The sequence below is a fragment of the Sinocyclocheilus anshuiensis genome, unplaced genomic scaffold, assembly GCF_001515605.1.
Source record: "Sinocyclocheilus anshuiensis isolate Anshui unplaced genomic scaffold, SAMN03320099.WGS_v1.1 scaffold1034, whole genome shotgun sequence".
Classification (NCBI taxonomy): Eukaryota; Metazoa; Chordata; class Actinopteri; order Cypriniformes; family Cyprinidae; genus Sinocyclocheilus; species Sinocyclocheilus anshuiensis.
Window position 1 is genome coordinate 188,837 of NW_015538015.1, and position 16,650 is coordinate 205,486.

Consider the following 16,650-nt stretch of genomic DNA (forward strand, 5'->3'; position numbering starts at 1 on the left):
ATAATATCAACTGAAATTATATTGCTTACAGCAATATAGGTTAATAAATTAATATAGGTTTTCCTCAGATTAACAAGCAATCTGGAAATCAGTCAAATATAATTCAGTTGTGAAATAATGTATTTACTGTTCAGAGCTTGCTTTTGTGGGTTGTGTGTGCCCAGAGGCGGACTTAACCATTAGGCAAAGGTAGGCGACCACCGCCTTGGGCCCCCAAAAGCCAAGGCCCCCTAAAATGCTTTTTATATGCGAGATGCGCGTTCAGTGCGGACGCACAAGTGGTTGCTGTGGTGTTCATTACCACGACAACCGTCTGTGCGTCCGCGTTGAACGTGCTTCTTAGCAAAAGTAGGGCGATGTAGAAAATGGGGACGGAATCCCGGAATCTATTCATAAAAACGGAATTTACTGTGTAACGCGGAATGTGACGGAATGAACAGCGCAGACGCGCGTTTCGTTTGCTAGTTTGCTATTTAAGCACGCGCAACGCTCGCGGTTGTAGTAGCTAAATAGTATTTTTGCCATTTAATATTCACATACACTAGTCCATATCGCGGTTTGATTGAAGTGTACTGAATTGCATTTGATTTATTCATACAATATTTGACGAATTCCGTGACATTGCTCGTTACACAGTAAACTTCTGTTGTGTAGCATTTTGAATGTACAAAAATTAAAGGGTTTGTTTAATTTTCATTGGAATAAAAGATAGATGAATGTTTTCGCCTTCATTTGATTACCAGAAAAATGAAAATACACAACACAGAATTTCTAAAAAATAAGTAAATAAAATTTAAATTTCATAGGGCCCTATTATTGTATACAAATTAATAAATTAAGTTGTTTTTATGAATTCAATTAATTAGATATGTTTTTGATTAAACCATTTAAATGGAATACAGAAAAATTAAAATAAAATAAAAAGAAAGCGCAGAATTTGGGCCCTAAGAATGTAATTTTTGTTAAACATTTAATAGGCCTAAATTGCTGTTAAAGTAAACAAGTTTCATGATTTTAATTAATTAGACATTTTTTTTTGTTCAAATTTAATATAATCATCCAGAAAAAAAATAAAAAAATAAAAAAACTGAATCCAGAAAAATTTTAACAGAAAAAAAGATTTTGGAAAAAATAAAACCTAGGCTAATTTGGGAAAAATAAAACGGATTTCATAGGGCCCTACAAATATCATGCATCTGAAGCTACTATAATTTTAATACTAAGCAACAGTGCATATTATATAGGGCCTATTTAAATTTTTTTAAATGGCGCTCACTCGTTTTTGTGAAAGACCCAAGAAGGACCATGCACAGTCACTTTCCACACAGGCACACTTCATGTTTGGGTGAAATAATCCTTAAGCATGTACATTTATAATTTCCTTCAGTTTAATTTAAATGTGCAATTAAAATAAATAAACAGTGAAAGGAACCTCAAGGTTGTAGATGTGTGAAATTGTATAGGGCCTCATTCCTGTATTTTGCCTGGGGCCCCCAAATCACTAAATCCGCCCCTGTGTGTGCCAGTGTTAATTTCGTCAACGAAGCCGAGGACGAAAAATATTCGTTAACGAACATTTTTTCTGTGACTAAGGCGAGACGTTGACGAGCTAAAACTAATATCTGATGATAAAAACTATGACGAAATTCATGCCGCGTTTTCGTTAACAAGACGAGACGGGACTATAATGTTATTTGAGGACTACCGGACATTCAAAATACATCCTATCAGTTACTGTCTTGTCCTGCAAAATGTGCATCCCTGTCATTAGATTGCAATCGGATAAGGGGCGTTTGCATATAGTCTCAGTATGGCAGCCGCATGGATGGACAGCCTACCAAAACGTGAACTAGCGATCTGAAACAATGGCCTCAGCACCCGAAGGGGTAGGGATAAGGTGACCAGACGTCCCGTATTTCCCAGGAGTCACAATTCGTTGTCGATTAACTGAACAGTGACAAAAATGCAACGACTTTTCGTCGACTAAAACTATGAAAGACTCAAATGACTAAAATGTGACTAAGACTAGGCCTATTACGCATTTTCGTCTCAAGATAAAGACTAAGACTAAATCAAAAATGCCTGTCAAAATTAACACTGGTGTGTGCGAGAAAGCTTGGGTTCCAAATAATTGTAAAATTGCCTGAAAGTCTTCTAAAATAGTTTTCCAAAGAATATCACTGAAAATTACCATTACTGGAATACTGTCTACATGCAGCACCCACAACATGAAGCTCTGATTTATCTACAGTTCCTCTTTCTGTACATTTTTTTTAATTATTATTGTAATGTCATCATAAGTGCAGCATGTCCTCTTTAAGACGCAACAAGACTTAAAACTCAGCAAATGTAAGACATGATATAATTATATAATAATTATAAAATTCACATTAATGCTCGTATAGGCTAATGCACATTCAAATATAAATAGGCTATTCTTGAAACATTAACAAACAATTAATGCACATTAATATTATGCCCTATGCATATATCTTACAATAATGTCTGTTAATATAGGCTAATTATTGAAAGTTATGCTATGTTGTTATATTAGAAACACAGGCAGTGAGAGAGACTGTCAAAGATGGAGAAGAGAGAGTTAACGGGACTTTGAGGAAACGGGGCGGGCTCATTCACTCGTGTTGGGTTTCACACACACACACACACACACACAGACACACAGCAAACATGACTTTCCAATGGCCGCTGCCTCATACGGGGTTCTTACTCAACTTTTACTAAAACACGTCTGAAGGCTCTTTATGACGCGCTTGTTGCTCTTTTCTTGAGTGGACAGGGAACTTTACTGCAGCATCGTGCTGATGAAATGCGCGGCAGGCAGGAGTTGAGGCGGTGAGCGGCAGCGGGGGCGGAGTCAACAGGTTCAGGTATTTATTCAAGATCTTCATTTACTCTCTCTCCTTCACTAAACAACTGCTGAAGATAACACATGCTAGAGATGTTTTATTTAGGGATTGAATATGCAGCATGACACTGCAAGATTAACGTTATAAGTTGTTTTACACGAAGTGCGATAGTGCTGAACAATAAGGGCAGCGTCTCAAAGCCTATTGAATATACTGTACCTAGACAGCATTTCAGGGCATACATACTGCTCATACATGCGGTCTAGGTAGGCAGGGTAGGTTTTGCCAAGATTATGTCATACTTTAATATGCTTATAGCCTAGCTGTTGTATTGTCTTTTGAAATGAAGAGTCAGTCGCTCTTTATTTCACTGCATGCTGAAATACATGAGAAGAACATTGTCGCTGACATACAGGGTACCTGTATAGCAAATGTTTAGAACCTAAATACGATACTGATAATCAAAAAAGAAAGAAAAAAAATTCTTATCTAAACTTATTTTGTGTAGGCCTACCATTTCAACATGTTTTATTTCCTCAGATGTTTAAAACACTCATCCGTCCCTCCCGAACCTATAACAAAAGTGTCCCTCGTGGGTCAAAATGACCCGAAGGCCTAAAATGACACAAATTTTATTTTTGGTCCAGAAAGCTTATATTGGAACATTTTTCTAATTTTTTTATGTAGGTTTTTCTATTATTTTTTTGGTGATTTAAAAAAAAAATAGTTACCTTTTATTCTGGATATTTGTAAGAAAACATAAGCAAATAAGCAGTTTTTGTACATTATTTCACAAAAAAAGAAAAAAAAGAAAGACAATTTCAGTCCTGTTTCATCAAAAACCAACAGATGGCCTTGGAATTGAGTCACTGAGTGTCTCTGATGCCATCTGGTGGGGAAAAATTACATAAAATGGCATTTTATGGTTACAGCCACTAGAGGGGCCTATAGAACTTTATGGAGATTTTTAAACGAGCAAAACAAGTGAAACATGAGAAATGAGATAATCTTAAGGCTTCCATTTGGTTGTTTATGGATGAAAATATATATTGAAACATTACAAAATCCAGATTTTGTAAAAAATAAAAAAATAAATTATAACTGAATTATAACCTAAATATATGCATATTCATACAATTTCATAAATATGAAATAAATATATAATATATTTTTAAATATATAAATATGATATAAACTCATTGGTCTCCACAACATCACTCAAATCTAACTGTGTTAAGTAAAAAAAAATTGAAAAATGACAGTCATATCCCAGCAGAAACATGAAAAATATTACAATGTGTTCTATATGAGTGTGTGTATCATGTGTGTGTGTGTGCGTGTGTGTGTATGTGAGTTTTTTCTGCATTGGGGATATTCTGTAGTCTCAGCCCTTCGTTTGGGTATAAATCTTTACTGGATTGTCTCCGATTTTGTATATAAAAAAAAAATAAAATGTAATGAAAAATGCAGTTTTCTCGTAAATTCCATTAATTCCTATGCGGGTCAAAATGACCCGCGAGGGACACTTTTGTTACTTTTTTTATTGCACCCATTTAAACTCCTCGAATCCACTCAATTTTTTTGTGTGTATTCCCGGTGCAAGTGTGACAGAAGTAAAGAAACCTTGGACCGGTATTATCAACATACGATTTTTTGAATTTTTTTTTAAAAACTTTTTGGGTCAAATTGACCTAAGGGACGGATGAGGGTTAGATGCTAAACATATCAATTAGAAAAGGTTCAACACTCACTCTTGAAGAAATCCAATTTTATTTGTGACGTTTCGGTCATTATCTAGGCCTTCATCAGAACTACATAATGCTAAACATATTCACAAAAATGGTAGTATGTTAGAGTATATGATTTTGATATTTTCACATGTCATAGAAATGAATGAATAGTATATTCTGTTTTACATATAGTGCTGTACTATGTCACTGTTTAATATTATGTTTACCATGTTTTTTTAGGACAATTAAATGAATACAGGATCTTTCTTTTCTTTCTTTCTTTAATAAATAAATAAATAAATGGTGTCAGACAGTGATAACTAATAACGGTACAGGGGCACATGCCTGCCAATATTCAGAATAGTGGTTTATCAAAGTAGGTTTTTCCAGTTCAATCTCATGAGAAAATGTAAGCATTTTGCGAGGTGGCCATTCCATATACATTTTTACAATGTGATTTGTACCACCAATTCACATGACAAATTACCATGACAGTGTGCTGAGTTTTTTATTGATTTATTCTTAAACATTTACATCTGGCCCTCCTAAACATTCAGTTACATCCTTGACAAAGACAAGTGTAATTGGTGAATTTTTGGTGAAGAGCTATAATCCCATAATTCAGAAGATCAGAGAAGTTGCTGTTACTATGGAAGCCAGAATCACGGCAAAGTTTGAAGCAAAAATAAATCTGATTCATCTTTGAGTCAGAGGATTTACTTTGTAGCTTAAAACTCTTTACCAAAAATATATCCAGAACCAAGGCTACTGAAGCAGTAACAGCTTAGATATCTCATAACACCATAATGTGTTGAATGATAAGACAAACTCAACAAGATTGGCAAGGTGACGGTAAGACTTTGTCTTCATATGAATATAGATGGATATGCTGAAAATTTGTTTTTTTTGTACTATCAAGGTTTTATTTATTGTATTTATCTCATTAAGTCTAAATGTTATTCTGTAGAGTTTTAGGGAAGATAACTAATGCAAACCTTGTAGGTAATTAAATCAAGGTCATAGTACAATACACTCTTCTCACATGCAGTGTCCTGTTCACTGCTGTCAAGTGTGTGTGTGTGTGAGTTCAGACCTATCATATTTACCCATTAAACTTTGCCTCGTTTCAAATGACTCGTGTATGTGCTGGTTGTTTGGCCATGATTTCAATCTTAAACAGCTGTTATGTATTGTGAGAATTGATACACAACTCCAATGAAAACAATCTTCAATACAAGACACAGGTAACAGGAAACACACCCCTGTGTTGTAATAATGGCTATGATATTTCACTGTTTGTGTTTCGTTGTTTGACGTTCCAAAATGACACACGATCTGCTCTTTCTTCGTCTGCTGATGAGCTGAGACCACTTGAGTAAGGCCAGTGTCAGCATGGGATGGAAAAAGCATTCTTGCATTAAGAACATGATAGTGACTCAATTATTTCAATTGCTCTGTTTTCAAAGTTTTATTTCAGTTGTTTTTGCATAGTGTATGCACCAGATTGTTTTGAAAATTAAATCAGACATGTATCCGGTATGGTTGACTGTAATATGATAGAGCTTCTATTATTGTAGAGTATAACTGCTTCATTTTGGGCCTGATTTACCTCATTATAGCGCTTAGAATGGAGTTATTATATCACATAGCCATTTTGTTCAAAGAAGCTTTTCTTTTTTCTTTGACCTTGTTGATTGTTGCATTATATTACATTATGTTAAGTATGTTTGTGGAGAACTGTCTTTAACTGTAATAGAACTATCAATGTTTACCGCTAGCTATCTGAATAATAACACACTTAAATCACTATAATGACACTGATATCTGAACTGTACTATACTGAATACTTGTTACTGCCGTGACGCAAGAACGTATGGTATACAACCAGACTGCGCACATGCAATGAACTTGCCAAACATTTTTTTCTGTGGAGTTTAAGAATACACTGCTGACATTCCAGATCATTGCCCAGTTTTTTTTTATGCGGCCCAACATGTCAACTTCTGCCTCAGCCAATGGCTGGACTACCTGTTTGTCTGAACAAAAGCAAACAGACCTGTGTGGAAACAGTTGCTGTGTGTGTGTTTATATATACTGCATAAAAAGAAATATAAAAGATATATTTGTTTTATAGTTGCATTTAGCAAATTTAGTTTACGTTTTATAATGATACAAGCAATCAAGGTAAAGCCCTATGCAAATATACTGTATGTATGCGGATAAAGCTGAACATACTTTTATATCCAACTTTGTATAAAGAGTTGTGTGATAATATACTTTACATTTTGTGACAAAGTAAAAAATTAGGCAGTTTTTGCTGTATAGTATATATTGCTTTACATGAGTGTACTGTATGCATTTTTTTGTTACAAAATAGTGATTACACAATGACACAATAGATAATTGATTCAGCAGTGATCCAGAGTAACATATGGCTAGTAAATTCCTCATTTTAAAATAGCATAATTCCGTGCTATTTTACACAATCTATTGTATGTATACTATAGACAGTATGCACATTTTCTTTATTCATGGAATGCATGACCTGATTTTTTGCCAAAACAAGAGCGCATACTACAAGGAATACTGTATCCTACAATGCATTGTGGTCAGTTTGACAAACATGTAAACAATGTGGGATGCACAGATATTTTTGCAAGATGTGTATTCAAATTGTGCAGTAAAAGCTGGTAATGCCATGGTGATTTTACTGCCTGAAGCCATGATGCTGCATCCAGTGCCTCTAGAGAGCATGTGAGTGTGGGAAAAGATGGAGAGATGGAGGGAAGTCAGGAATGGGAGTAGGGACTGGGAAGTTAAACCCTTATGATGCCTGGAGCGGATGAAGGCACAGACAGTTCTGTGCGGGTTACTCAGGAAATACCGAGGTTCTTTACCTTCAATACACGCACAGTGAAATGGTTAAGTCTTGACTCCACTTATTTTAATACACTATCGTTTTATCTTCCTGCTTCCTTTGATGGTATTAGATAATCTCTACATGTCAGACAAAATTAAACCCTGAGCTCATCAGAGCAAGAAAGAAAGAGAGAGAGAGTTAGTGAGAGATAAAGAATAGATAGATGTTGAGAAAGAGAGAGAGAACAATTAGGTCATGCAGGTTGGAGAACACTTGCATGCTAAAAATCGCTGGGTTATTTTTCTACTCAAACAAGGCAATTATAGTTAACTAAAATTAAAACGAAAACCATAAAAAACCTTTTGTTACATGAAATAAAATATATATAAAAAAACATATTTTATTTCAGGTAGATGGCAAGGCCTACCATTTTCATTTAGTTTAACTTGATGTACGAAAATAACTAAAACTGAAATAAAATTAATAAAACTATATAGACATTAAAAAAATTAAACTGACAATGACAAAAAAAATAATTCAATTAAAATTACTTGATAGTACTCAATGAAAAAAAAAAGAGGTGATGACACGTTTTACTATGAAGGGCCAAAAATCTAATTTGATTAAGGGCTGTGGGCCGAAAGTAGATGCTGCATTATATCCAAGTATATCATAACAAAATGTAGAATTAAAAATAAATCAATTAATAAATTAATTAATACTAATAATAAAAATAAATTAGAAATGAAGTTGTGCTTCAGTGGCACGGCCTCCTTGTGATGTGGCATTATGAGCCAAATCTATCCAAATTATAATGAAACTTTATGTCACTTCTTCAAAATGGTCTACATAAACAGCAACATAAGCAGTTTGGTCTTCTACAAGCAGTAGGTGATAAAAAGCATGAAATCACATACACTGAAACAAGTGTGTTGATTTTAATCATGTACATCGGTTCCACATGAATCAGTAACACAAACATAATTTCTTCACATAACTTCATCGAATTAAGTTTTTTTGAAGTGACCAAATTAAGTAGTTTCAAAGTGATTTTATTTGGTTTCCTGACAGGATTTAAATAATTCAGTTATTCAATATATTTATATATAGCAATCTGCATTTCAGTGCATGCAAATATTGAGTAAATTTTGAAATATATTTCTAAGTATATTTTTAAGCATTAAATGAAATCTATTTATAATTGACATTTATCTCTGCTCCATCATCATGACTATTTATTTTCACTGAAATTATTGCAGTGCATTCTGGGATTGCCTCACCATGGAGGAGGCATACATAATGTTGCTGCCCACATTTTGAAACACCCTTTGCATTGAGAGCACAACTATGGTGTCTTAAAATGCTTAGTAGGCAGCTCTGTAGGTTTTGGAACAGAGCTGGTCTATTTGCATAAGACGATTCCTCATATGGATTTTTAATCATAGGTGTTTCCCACAGATATTTTATTGGACCTGCAGGAAAAAGTGACTCTGGAAAACATTCAAAACTTATATAATAGGGTGGAGCAGAAAATGCATGGAAATGGGAAGAAGCAAAGGGAAAGTAATAGTTTTAGTAATTTTTGACTTTCAGATGCAGCTCTGGAGATCTGGACTATATCACTGGGTCAGTTGCTTAATCATACAGTAAGGAAAGTGCTGTGTGGAACATAATAGACTGTGACCCTGCCCAAAATTGTGTATTTGATTTGGTTTTGTGTCCTGTCTTGCATAAGCCCATACAATGTGATCTCATTAATTTTCACAAGCCCGGGGAGCAGTTGGCGGTTCGGTGCCTTCCTCAAGGGTCTCACCTCAGTCGTGATATTGGGGGTGGAAGAGAGCAGTGTACATTCATTCCCCCCACCTACAATCCCTGCCGGACCTAAGACTCAAACCCGCAACCTTCGGGTTACAAGACTCTAACCATTTGGCCACGACTGCCCAATTGTGATGTGACGAAGCGGCCCATTAGAATATCATTAAAATAATTCCCGCCTACGGAAACTCGAATGGTTGGGGGGTGGGGAGGGGCGAGGTCGTGATTAGAACGCTTGGTTAAGTGCATTAGACAAGACGACGATGACGAAGAAGAGCTGCTGCAGAGTAAGTGCATCAGACAAAACGAAGAAGAAGAAGAGCTGCTGTAGCATCAAGTTTTCGCCATGCCGAAGAAACACTGTTTTTTTTTTATAAATCGCTGACAGTACAATACTGGACAATGATGTAATCTGCAGAATTTACACTTCAATTATGAGACTATGGTATAAATAAATTCAACTGTATAACAGTTTTACTGCAATTCATGTTATAATGTTAGAATTAAAGAACAATAAACATAATAAATATTACCGTTGCACTTATCTGTACATAGTAAATGCACTTATTTTTAAGCGGTTGTTGACATCGTGTTTAAAACATAATTTAGATTATGTTAAATTATGGAATTTGAAAAAACAACAATAACGTTACCACTCTAATATGTCTTGCAATAACCATGCGTGCAAGGGACGTGGCAGTACTGAAACACTGTCTAAGCTGTTCGCCGATCACAACGCACTGGGACAGCTAACCAATAACAACACCCAGGCTGGGGAGAAAGGTATTTTAATAATGTAAATTATGTGAAAAATAATGTGTTTTTCGAAACACCAAGCATGAGAGCATGTTCTAGTACACCCCCAAAACAAAATCAAGGCTTTATAAAAGAGCATAATAGGATCCCTTTAATTAAAACATCACCTAACGAGTCACTGTTTTTATATCTGAAGACTCCCAGTACATTATTACAACACATGTAAATGGTTATTTGTTAAATGTCGGGAATGCTTATTAAAAAGTTATGTTCATATTCATTACAGTAGCAAACATTAGATGAACATGATGAACAACGTAAGGAGATCCTCAACATATATTACAAATGACATTCTGTGCTCATTCTGAAATCTGAATAAAGATTTATGCTGTGCAACATATGCACATATACCTTAATTCGCTTTGTACAGGCTATTCACTGTTTATGTAATTATGTTGTGTTGTCATATTGTTTTTATTCATACAGTAGGCTAGCTGCAAATGTTTCAACAATGATTTTGTTAACAGCATGCATTTTAAAGCAGTTATTGATTTAAACGCTGGTTAAATTTGTAATAATTCAGCAACATATACATAACATTTTACTCATATGGAAATTGTAATGCAAGCAAAATGTCTTGAATAGTCTGAAATAGCTGCTGCTCATTCAGGATCTAAAATACAAGCATCATAACTTATACAGAAAAAATATCACTGACTACGTACGGTAGACTTAAAGATATGAAGCTTTATTTCCAAGATGATGCATGGTAAGCTTTGAATTTCAGTACAACATAAAGCAATAGAGTAACAGAAGCATGTATTGTAATATTTTTTTGTATATTCAAATCAATTTCTGATACTAATTCCAGATAAATGTTCATGTTTAATATTTCCTGCATAATTACATGTTGGATCAGTTAGATGTGTTGGAAAGTATATTTTATTTATCCTGCCCGAAAAGACCACATTGCAGATAACATCTGAAGTAACAGTTAATTTAATACACATTTCCTAAAAACGAATCTTATGTGACTGATATGCTTCAAATTGGGTGAATTTAGATCAAGGTTTTGGCTGTCAGTCAATGATGCCCTCTGCGCTCTTGAATTGAAAATATTAACAATTATTTACGTGTGTTCATGTAATTCATAACTGAATCTTTTTCAACATAGGTGTACAGTACAGCATGAGGTATATAGTAAGAGTAAATGTGAGTGTGCACTGAAAATAAAAATGTTATTTGCAAACAGTTACTTTACAATAACATACTTTACAACATATTTGTATAATTATTCAGTTTCTATTCATTATTCAATTAATCTAATTAATGGCTTTTCTTTATGCAGTTTGTATGATTTCCCCATTGTGTAGGTTTCCTGAAGCTACTGGTTAAGACATGTTAAGGTGTACAAGACCTGGAATGTGCATTAAGAAAGGAAATCAAGTCTAGTTTGATTCATGTTGACTTGAACATTCACACCACAATGTCTTTAAGACTGTCCCAAATGCGTTCACCAAAGTGTGGACCTCAAGGGCGAGTTTAATACGTAATCAAGAATCTGAGCAGCATTTGGCAGCCACTGTATTCATGTTTTGTCGGTCCCATCCTTGATCAAAATACACTGAAATTATCACCATTATCAGTGCAGTAAAACACTCAAACATTATGGTAGCATCATACACACTGTAATTAACTAGCAGACCGTAAACTGCAGACAAGCTCTCAGGTTATATTACGATGTAATTACATGTCACACAGCCCTAGGCACTCAACTATAAAAAGAAAGCCAAGCCTGTCCTTTCCCTAATTGAACCTGATAACATTTTCAGAGAAAAGAGGCCTTATTGTGATCAGCAGAATTCCCCTCTCTCTCCCTTTTCTGCCAGTATCAGTTTCTCCAGTGCTATCTGCAGAGCTTAGACATGCACCAGATAAACATGGAGCTGAGAGTGCCAAGGAAAACCCAGGCCCTAAAACCCATCTACCCTGCTGGGTCTTAGACTCTCTCTCTCTCTCTCTCTCTCTCTCTCTCTCTTGCTCTCTCGTTCCTTTGGTCTAATATTATCCCATCAGCTTGTAAGAGCTTGCCCTGTCATAATCTCAGCAGGCCTGTCAGCTCTATAATCTGGCTATAAGTAATGATTGGTGGTGTATTTATGTTCCCCAGGCAGTTGTTAGTGGTTGATGGTGGGTAGTAGCAAATACAGTCGTGGCCAAAAGTATTGGCAGTGACATAAATTTTGTGTTTTGCTAAATTTGCAGCTAAAGCTGTTGTGGTGTTCATTCATATTGTTTCTACAAGTATTGGCAGTAACATAATCTAGAAACAGTGTGAATGAACACCACAACAGCTTAAGTAGCAAATTTAGCAAAAAACAAAATTTGTGTCACTGCCAATACTTTTGGCCACAACTTTTGTCTCACATACCCAGACTTTTGACTATTGTCATAAAGTGTGGTCCACTTCACAGCTTATTCTAGCCTAAAACTGCCGTATTAAACAGGAAGCGACAGTCTGACAGCCATGTAAAGTGGCCAACGAGAGTTAGGGTTGTTTTTGCTTGTTGTTTAAATGGTGGGTAAAAAAAATATATACTAGTTCACTTGATACTAAAATCTTTTTTTTTTTTTTTTTTTAAGTTTAATGCCACAAAACTCAACTTTGTTACATCCTAAACGGATTTTAGCATCAGCTTGTTGCCATTTAAAAAAATATTTTTTCCAGTGGACAGATGACCTGTGTACATGCAGTCCTGGAAGTTGATTAATACATCTGGGTAGTATATAGAGTTGTACAGTAGTTTGTTACGAACGCATCTGAAAAAATTAATTAATTATTAATTAATTAATCATTTAATTACAGAGAAAGTGCATAGGCCTAATCCAGTTTGTTCTAAACGAGACATGTATATATACATGTGCTGCTGCTGAATGAGAGGATACTTGCGCTGTTTAATGTGTTTGAGATGTGCTGTTTTCCTCAGTGCATAACTTATATTTCACAGGTATGTTCTGCATTGTAAATGTTAGAAAGTCATGGAAATATTTCCATTTTGCTGTCAGGAGTGCATAAGCTTTCTGCATGTGAGTCTCTGCTAATTTTCAAAGACTTCAGTGAAGGAGCACCTCTGTGGGCATGCACGCCAAACAGACGGAGGAGCGCCATAATTCTGACTAAAATATACATTTTGCTTAAATATTTGTAGTTGGACAATAAATGTGCCATGACTATTGTAATGGGGTAATCGAGATATAATACAATTAATTTGTGCTTTTGTTTTTTATTTCATTTCATTTTTAGTTTAGTGAATTTATCTTCTCATTTAAAAAAGCATTGTTTTTGTTTTTAGATTTAATGTTTCAATGTTAAAATGTAATGAATGTAAATTTTAGCCCCATCTTTTGCACATAATAGCCCATAACCTACATGGTTACTTTCACTATATTTGTTTTCATTGCCTTTAATATAAACATTGTTTATATATATATATATATATATAAAAACAAGATTTATATTAAAAGCAATGAAAACAAATATAGTGCAAATATAGTGCATACAAAATGTGCAGTGCTGGGGGTGCTCCAGGACAGGTGGAAATTGCAGTGAATTATACGGGTATGTTTTTGGAGTTTTGCTAAAATATAGATAGAGGTTATTCCAGTGAGCCTATTGTTATATATTCCCTGTGTTGATGTTTGGACTTTTGTTGAAGTGTTTTCCCTGTTCCTATTGTGTCTGTTCGTTCCCCTTGTGTTAGCCTTGCCTTTGTAGCTCCCTTGATAGTTCCTCAGACAACTAACCACGCCCTCTCTTTACCTTGTTAAGCTTGTTAGCCCCTGTATATATAAAGTCCTAGTGTTTCACTTATGCTGTGTGAATCGATGTTCATGCTTGTGTTTGAAGTTCCTTGTTCCCTGTTTTTTTTTTAATGTTTATCTGTTTCTCTATTAAACTACTCCTTGCACTTAGATCCTCACCTTTGCCTGCTGTCTCTGCATGTTACACCTATTTTGAACTTTTACATGTTGTCATAAATATGATAACTCTAATCCTAATGGTGACAAGAATAGCTTTTAAACTGTAAAAATTACATATTTTTAATTATTATTATTTATTTGTTTATTTTTTAAAATGAACATCCTTCTGCCTGGACATAGTGGTAATACTTATATTACTACTATTTCTACTAAGGAACATATGTATATTATATTATTTAGTCTAATAAATTTATGTGAATTATTTAGTTTTGGTCTCCTTGTGGATTTAGGAGGAGTGATAATGTAGTGCAATTTCTTAAAATACAGAGTGACTATCAGCAAACAGAACATTCTAGTAATCATCTCATGGAAATATTGTTATTTTCAGTAGCAGATAAAGTAAAGTTTGATGTCCCACATGTTTTGTTCCATGTGTTTCAGGTCTTAAGATCACCCCACACTCCAAATCATCTTTTGTGCTGTCTCTCTCTGTTTCCTTGTTTTATTTTTTTCCATTGCACTGCTCCATTTTTTTTTTGTTTTCCTGTCTTTCTCTCTTCTTTAGCTCCTTTCTTGTCTCGTGCTTTTCTCTCAGCACTCTGGGACATGCTGTTGATATTTCATTTGGAGTGGAGCCATGCAGTACAGCACCACTGTAACATTAACTCTTTCCTGCCCTCTATGGCCTCCCTCTGACTAACACGATGCATGAAACCACCACAACTCTCACAATTTTTTACTATTCCACACCAATTAGAGGTTTTCTTTTCTGTCAGTTTGGTGCTAATTTGCCACACGCTCTCTATAAAACAGCCTCCAGGATGGTGAAGCTTTTGACTGTTTTCCTTCTTTTTATTGGTTTATTTTCTGTTGCTTGCACTGCTGAATTCCAGTGTGCTCCACATGCTGAGTTTTGGTCACGGAGGGAGCATGGCTTCATTCTTGCTGTCAGTTGTGTGGTGTTCTGCAATGGGATGGGCAGCCGTACGGAGTCACACTCGGTCAAAAAACACATGGGTGCGCTTAGGTTTGTTGAGCAGTGAAGCCTGAACAACTGCTGCCCACTTAAGAGGTCATGTGGATGTGTTGTTGCACTGAGGCTGGTGGTTGGATTAGATTTTTTTTGTAAGTTCTACTGTTAAAGGAAAGTTCTGGATGCAGTACAAGTTCAAGGGTTAGTTCACTCTCAAATTCTATCAACTCTATAAACCCATAAGATCTTTTAAATGATAATATTTTTAATTTTCTCTCACTCTTTTTTTGCCATCCATTGAAAGTCCATGCGACCAACATCTCATTTCAAAAAGTACAAAAACATTGTAATGTAATATATAAAGTAACATATATGTAAAGTAACTTATGAATTGAATTTAAAGATACATGATTGCTTTATATGACAAACAAATAGATTTTGTCTTTAATTCACATATAAACTTTGATCATTGCACATATATAGAACAACAAATATGGTAAACAGAAGCTCAGACAGTCAGGCAATGACACTGAATGAAAGTCATTCAGGTTTGGAATGAGGGTGAGTAAATTATGACAAAATTTTCATTTTTGGGTGAACTATCACTTTAAGCATTTTTTAAAATTAATTAATTAATTATTTTTTAACATCATCTGTGAAATATTGTTGATTACCACATATTCATTCATAATTAAAAAAAAGTCACTTACAGGAAGGCATTTACAATGGATGTTTATGAGTCACATTAAAAAACTTATGAATAATGTCTGGGAAAAGTTCCCCTTCAGGGAACTCGAGCTGCGTCAGAAACGCTTTGGGAACTCCTCTGCGTGACTGTGTCCTGAAGCATGTGTGAAATCAGTCCAATGGAATGGCGAGACGTCATGGGCGGGGTGACGTAGAAACCAGGAAGCTTAAAAGTGCATCCGAAACAAACAGCATTAGCTTCTGTGTCTTCAGCAAGCTCTGTGTGTGTGTGTCAGTCTGAATTCAGTTGTTTGTCAGTGCCAGTGCACAATCACAACAATATATGGAGAGCAAGAAAAACAGGCAGCACTTCAGACCGTGTGTTCTTCTCTGCCCGCGCTAAACATTACGGGTGCGAGCACACACGATCATTGTGTTGTTTGTTTGGGAGTGGAGCATGCACAGTCAGCTCTCGAGGGGGCCCACGCTGCGGTTTCTTCCCCTACCGAGTGAGAGCTCGTTGCTGCAGCTATCTTCCTCCGAGGAGGCTGATGTTGTTAACATTGATCAGAAGAGATTGAAGACTCGCCACCTCAATCTCTTGCATATAAGCAGACTGCATTTTAGATTGCTTGTTTCTCTCTGCCCTCGTCAGTTCATGGGTGTGGATACATGCAATTTATATGTAGTTTGTTTGGGAGCGGAGCACGCACAGTCAGCTGTTGATGGGGCTTGCTGTGCTCATTCATAAAATGTCCCGACGTGTACAAGTGTGCACTTTCTGGAATGTTTAGCTCTGCTCCCGCTGGCATTTCTTCTCTAGGGAAGAAAGTCTTATGCAAGTCGTATTAGTCTTATACATGAGAGCACAGTGCTACACCTCTCTTCCTCTGAGGAGGTTAATGTAGTCAGCACATCGATGCAGTGGAGGTTGAGAGCTCACCGCCTCAATCTATTATGCATGAGGAGTTGGTGGAG

At 35.6% G+C, this 16,650-nt stretch overlaps 1 protein-coding gene across 3 annotated transcripts in view; it reads left to right on the forward strand.

Moving 5' to 3' along the window:
• Nucleotides 1-2,687: 2,687 nt before the first annotated feature.
• Nucleotides 2,688-16,650, forward strand: part of LOC107678286 (retinoic acid receptor alpha-A) — a 182,664-nt gene continuing 168,701 nt past the window's right edge. For 2 of the 3 annotated variants that reach the window (XM_016473501.1, XM_016473508.1), the window contains exon 1: nucleotides 2,688-2,888. The gene's annotated coding sequence lies outside the window, so the exon portion shown is untranslated. The remainder of the gene's footprint in view (nucleotides 2,889-16,650) is intronic. The other variant, XM_016473522.1, reaches the window with a different exon arrangement.